The sequence below is a fragment of the Gracilinanus agilis genome, chromosome 2 (genome assembly GCF_016433145.1).
Source record: "Gracilinanus agilis isolate LMUSP501 chromosome 2, AgileGrace, whole genome shotgun sequence".
Taxonomy (NCBI): domain Eukaryota; kingdom Metazoa; phylum Chordata; class Mammalia; order Didelphimorphia; family Didelphidae; genus Gracilinanus; species Gracilinanus agilis.
The window spans coordinates 471,821,269-471,828,457 of NC_058131.1; positions in this window are offsets into that span (position 1 = coordinate 471,821,269).

Sequence of the window (7,189 nt, forward strand, 5' to 3'; positions counted from 1 at the left end):
CACTTCCAAGTCATATGTATTTCGTTCTTAACTGCTCTTATCCTTGAAAAGAGTGGTCTTCTGAATAGACCCATATCTTTACTCATATTAGAAATTAAACAATTCATTAAAATCATTTATCTCTCTCAATTATTCACACATATTTACCTTTCTAGGTTTCTTTTTACTATATCTGAATTGAAATTTTTCTTCTTCTAATTTTTTCATCTTGTATGCTTTAATCTATTCTATTGAAGTTCTATTTTTCTCCCTATGGGGCTATAGTGGGTCTTTCAGGGTAAATTATTCTTTGTTGTAAAACTATCTTTCTCCATCAATCTTACTGGGGGTTTATTCTATTGGACTATAGTCAAGTCAACAAAAATTAATCAAGCATTTCCTTCCTGCTAAGCTTTTGGTGTACAAAGAAAGGCAAAAATCATCCCTGCCCTCAAGGAGGCCAGATTCTAATGGGAATATTAAAAGTAAACATGTAAATAAAAAGGTGCATAAAACATGACACTTAATACTTGTAGAATGATATTGAATTTTGTTGAATTGAGTGTTTCAGATAATTGTTTAGAGTTAACAAACTATTTAAACATAACAGAAATAAATTATGTATACATATATAAATATGATATATGCATATGTGTATATATACATATGTTTACATATATAATATCAATGTTGCTATATATGCATATATAGCTCACAAAACTTAATGGCTAAAAACTGATATTTTCACATCTCAAGAATCATTAAAACAGGGGGCAGCTGGGTAGCTCAGTGGAGTGAGAGTCAGGCCTAGAGACAGGAGGTCCTAGGTTCAAACCCGGCCTCAGCCACTTCCCAGCTGTGTGACCCTGGGCAAGTCACTTGACCCCCATTGCCCACCCTTACCAATCTTCCACCTATGAGAAAATATACCGAAGTACAAGGGTTAAAAAAAAATCATTAAAACATATTCATGGAAGGGGTATGTGTGTATATATATGTGTGCATACACACATATGCATATATTCTCCTTCTCTGATATGTGTGTATATATATTTCCCTCTCCTTACCTTGAATGGATTGATGTATGAATATATGATATAGGAAAATTGCCAGGAAACAATTTTCAGCCATTAGATTCTACATAAAAATTCAGGGTCCCAAACAAAAGAATAAAATGAATTTGAGACATGTCCATTAATAGTATCGCTGCTCTTTATCTTGGTAGATGTTTTTATCTCTTGCTTAATTATCTCTCAGGACTAGAATTTAATATTTCATTAAAGACTGAACATTGATCAAATATCAGAAGAAACAAAAAAAGCAAATTCATTGTACATTTATTTGATATATTTAATTTCTTTCTTATTTATTGGCAGAATCACTTTGTGTGGCAGAATTTTTTAAATTACCAGTGCTCAGTGGATACATATTTCCATCATGCTCACTACAAACCCAGCTACAAATCATCATTAAGATAGACCCTTTCAACTCAATCAATGGTCTTCCACATTTCCAATAAAATGACCAATTGAAAACAGGCCAAAAATGAACTGAAGGAAACTATGATTATACTATTGTTTTCTTTTCCCCTCATTTTTCTCCTTTTATCCAATACCCTTGCTTAATTCTTTGTAATATTAGATGGCATTTTTCCTACCATTTAACTAATGGATTTGACTAGAATTTAAGAATATGATCTGGAGAGCACTGGAGTCTAAGATAATAACTTTCCAGGAGCCTTCCAGAGATTATAAGAAGGGAAATACTGTTCTCCCTTCCTTTGGCCAGCCATAAAAGAAAATACTCCATTTTAAAATCAGCAGGAGCAAATACCATTGTAGTTTAGTGGAAATGATGACAAGTAGACCAATAATAATAGACATGGTATTTGTTCTTAGAATAATAAGTTCCCCTTCAATTGTTATTATTTTATATTTTTTCTTATATCATTTTTTCATCTCTCTCAGAGAGGCAACTCTCAGAAAGTTGAGATACATGCTTGATCTAAATTATAATTTGCTATTTTTTCAGTGATATTTGCATTTTTATGGAGGACCATCTTCTTATAAGTGTCTGGGCCACATATATTTCTATGCTTTAACCTGCCAGAAGAGTTGTCATACCAACAAAAATTGTTATCCCAATATTATAGTCACCTCATTCAACATCAAGCAAAAATCCTATGTATCAGCACAAGAACTCTTGCTAAGTTTGATATTTATTCACAAATAATGTTGAAAGATTGCAAGTCAGTGGTCAGTCACACAGAATTGGACACAATTGAAATAACTGAACCACAACAACAATGAAAAGAAATAGGTAATTCACTCTCGTGATTTTTTCTTTTTCTTTTAATTTTTCATCTTTGATGTCATTTTTCTCTACTATTCCTTTCATAGACATAAAGAACTGAAATCTTAGGCTACCACCATAAGGGAAAAGAAAAAATTTTAAGGAACCAAAATTTAGCATTACATTTATTGGCCATAAGCCTTCTATTCAAGGGAATATGCCAGACTTTTGGTTCTGTCCAAAAATGTGGTTTGTGCCCCAAATAATTGAAGACAATGGTTTTCCTTCATTGTATTTATCGGTAAGGCTGCCACTTTACCTGGGAAAAGGTACATTTCTAAATAAGATGTGAAAATGGGAAGGAAGTCATATAATGTATCAGCCTCAATTTCTTCATGTGTAAAATGATAATATAATGTCCCCTTTAAGGCTATAGAAAGGAGTAAGTGTGATGATATATGTAAAATTATTTATAATGTACTACATGTTGTTGTTCAGTTGTTTCAGTCATGTCTAACTCTTCATGATCCCTTTAGGATTTCCTTGGCAAAGATAATGAAGTGCTTTACCATTTCCTTCTCCAACTCATTTTATAGATGAGAAAACTGAGGCAGAAAGGGTTAAATGACCTCCCCTGTGTCACAAAACTGGTAAATATCTGAGGACAGATTTGAACTCAAGAAAATGAGTCTTCTTGAAGTCAAGCCCAGAACTCTATCTATTGCATCGCTTTGCTGTACCAAAGTATAGACAAAGCTGACGTCCAGAGTCACATGGCTAGTGAATATTACAGCAGAGATTTCAGTTCAGTTCTTCTTAACTCCAAGTATAATGCTCCATATTCTACACCACTCTGCTGTCTCAAGAAATGAGGCAAATATACTTCCATCTAATCCCTAGGGCCTTTCACATTTTTCTTCCAACTTAACTTTAAAAAAGGCTGTCTTCCATGTGGAAAAAGGACTTAGTCTTAGACTCAGAGGATATAACTAGGAGCAATGTACAAAAGTTTCAAAAGAATTGGATTTGATGTAAATAACAATTACCTTACAATTAGACCTATTCATAAGGGGAATCGGCTGCTCTAAGAGGTATTAGGTTCTTACCTCACTGTAGTAGTCTTCAAGAAAATACTGGAAAAATAATTGTCAAACAATCCTTCATGTTCACATGTGAGTTAGATAGATAGTTCCTGAGTTCTCTTCCAACTCTGCCATTTTGTGATGTCTATTTCTGTTAAATGAACATTACAGAGTTCACACAGCCTTTAATAATAATGTCTACCATTCATCCAGCATTTTAAAGTATAAAGTATTTTCTACACAACAATTGTGTGAGGCAGTCAGTACAAATATTGTCAACTCCATTTTATGAATGAAAAAACCAAGACAGAGAGTGGTTAGATGATTTGACAATGGTTATTTGTATCTCTAATAATACATAAAATAATGTTCAAACAAGGTCTCCTGACTCTAATTCCAAAGTTTACCATTCCATTATACTGTGCTGCCAATACGTATTCCAAAGTCACTGTCATGGGTACACCACTAGGATGAGAATGGTTCAGACGAGAGATTCTCAAGGACCCAACATCTATTGACTTTGGACACTGCCGCTACTGTTAAGACAACAATATTCCTTTTTGGAAACCCCAACAACAGCGGAGAGCTGTCCACAGCTGAATCTCCATTGGCAGATAGAAGGGGAATAGTTAATAGACATTAAATTTAAAAGAGAATCAGCATAGTAAATGGCTCTGTGTGAAAGCATAATACTAACCTTTTGTATTCACTCAGTCAATCCCATCTGAACATATAGCTTCATGGACTTTGGTCTGACTTTCAACCATGCCATTGCCTCATTGTTGACTTAGATTTCTGTATCTTGAGTATTCTGAATACAATTCCTGCCTCTGCTCCCATCTGCATATTAGCTTGTGATAAAGAAACCTTGAGTAAATGGAAGTGGTGAAAAAGATCACTGGACTTGGATTAAGAGAGATCTAGTTTTGAATACTGCTTATGACACTAGTTGTGTGATATTTTTACATATAAACTCTTTTTGCCTCAGTTACTTCATGTGCATAATAAAAATAAGATGCCCCCTTTAAGACTATAGGGAGGATTAAATGTGATAATATATGCAAAATGATTTGTGAACTGTAAGTATTACATGTTTTTGTCATTTAATTGTTTCATTCTTGTCCAAACCTTCATGAACCCATTTGGGGTTTTCTTGTCAATGACAATAGAGTGGTTTGCTGTTTCCTACTTCAGCTCATTTGACAGATGATGAAACAGAGGCAAATAGGGTTAAGTGATTTACCCAGGGTCATGCAGCTAATAAATATCTAAGGCCAAATTTGAACTAAAGATGAGTCTCCCTGACTTCACACCTAGTACTCTCTATCAATTACACCACTTAGCTGCCCCAAAGTATTATACAGATGCCTGCTTTTGCCTTATATAATCTTTCATTTGATGCTGCATGTCTATTTCCTGCCTTATAAGAACTGACCAGACTGCCTTGAGCCCTCTCTATAGGAATCATCATTACAACAGCAGATGAAATTATTTTGCTTATTTGATTTGTTTTGCTTGTAGGTATTTAAGTTTTTAATTAAAATTTTAATTTTTCAATGAACAAAAATTTATTTTTGCTCCCCCCCAACTCAGTCCCATGGAAAAAAGAAATAAACTCTTCCAACAAATGTGTCAAAAATATGTTTACATTTAGAACTCAATCTATTATATAGTGAGTCCTTTAGGGTGTGCATAGCCTACTTCATCACCAGTCCTTTTTAATCATGGTTGGTTATTCTATTGATCATTATTCCTGTCTTTCAAAGCTGTTTGTCTTTGCAGTGTTCTTGTTATTGTATAAATCAGTCTTCTAATTTTGCTCAATCTGTCCTTTTTTTGTTTTTTTAATGTTCTTTCTTTATTTTTAATTGACTAATTTAGAATATTTTTCCACAGTTACTTGTCTCATGTTCTTTCCCTCCCCTCCTCCCTCCCCCCTCCAGGAGCCAACAAGCAATTCCATTGGGTTTTTATATGTATCATTTCAATCCACTCTTTATTAGTTTACTCAAATCTTCACAACTTTCTTTGAAATTATTCTTTTTCAACATTTCTTACAATCCAATAGTATTTCATTACATTTGTATATAACACAATTTTTCTGCCATTCTCCATTTAATAGGCATATACTTAGTTTGATCTTTCTAGGTGAGGGAGAAGAAAAAATAAAAAATCCCTCTAAAGTTTTAAACCTAAGTTAGAGAGAGAATGGTGATCTTCTCAGTAAGTCATTTTTGGCTACTATGTGCCAAAAACACTGTACTGAATGCATACAAGAACAACAACAACAAAAGAGTTCCTCCCCTGAAGGAGTTCATATTCCAATGGAAAGATAAAGCATAAACAAGTGAATGGTACTTCAAGAAACTGAACTGGTTAGGTTAATTTAATTGGGAAAAAAATGCAAGAATGTATTTAAATAACAAAATAAGATTGCTTGGGTATATAAAGAATGCTGGGTCTAGAGTCAGGAACACTAATCTGCCTGAGTTCAAATCTCTTCTCAGACACTTACTAGTTGTGTGACCCTGGGAAAGTCACAACCCTATTTACTTGAGTTTCTCATCTGTAAAATGAACTAGAGAAGGAAATGAAAAATGATTCTAGTATCTTTGTCAAGAAAACTCCAATGGAGTCACAAAGAGTTGGACATGGCTGAAAAAATGACTGAACAATAGTGGGGATCGTTAGTGATTTACAAATTAATTACATTTTAATAATTGTTTACAAGGGTGTGCAATCAAAGTAATATAAGTGGACAGAAGTTTCTATAACCTCCATGGATATTAATGAAGACCTCCATTGACAGGGCTCTAAGTTAACTTACCGACTTCATAATAGAAGCTTACATTTTAATAGTACTTTATGGTTTACAAAAGACTTTCCATGTATTCTTTCATTTGAGCTTATCAATGTCATAGAACTTTGAATTATGCCACAGTCTTCAATGAAGTAAAGTTATGGGTCACTGGAAGGACAAAGGGGAGGTGTATGGTGGACTTGAATATTTTACCACATATTACCAACTGGAGAATTATACAAGACAAGTGGAATAAAGGATGACAACAGAAAGAAGTATGGCAGCAAAAAGGAGATAGGCCATTTATCAAGAGCAAAGGATAATTGGTGGATATTACTTGTATTCTATTGCTATCTACACAATAAAGATCTAGAAGGATCTCAGGCTGACCTTGAAGGAAGATTTACTGGAAGTTATGGACAAGTGAGGAAGGAAGAAAAAGTGCACAGGTTTCCATTTCCACTATTGGAAGGAGTATCCAAATTGATGTAATCAAAGATCTATTGGAGTATTGGATTATCTTTACAACAACTCTATTGAGTAACTATTATAAGTAATATTTTTGCCATTTTCCAAAAAAGAGAAGTAAATAATGCGCCACTGCTACTAAATGGGGTTTGAACTCTGGTCTATCACAATGTCAAGTGCAGAATTCTTTCTATCCTATGATACTGCCTATAGATCTTGTATGTACACATTTATTTTTATGTTTTTTCTTCTATTGGAATGTAAGTTCCTTGAGGGCATAAACCATATTTTTGTACTTCTTAACTAATAAATTTTGACTGATTGACTAGATGGGAAAGCCTCCAGCTGATAGAAGTTTGAGAAAGTCAGAAGAATAGGACTCGAGACAGCATGTGATTTAACTAAGCCCCTGTGTGCCTGTGTGGCCCTTGAGTGTGACAATTTCAATCCACACCCTTTGTCTAGCTTGATTGGACCCAGAATCAACTTTTTGCAACCTGAAACCTAGACCTTACCACCTGCTAGCTTCATCTCAGACATTATCATTTTTCTCCGGTTTTGACCCCCT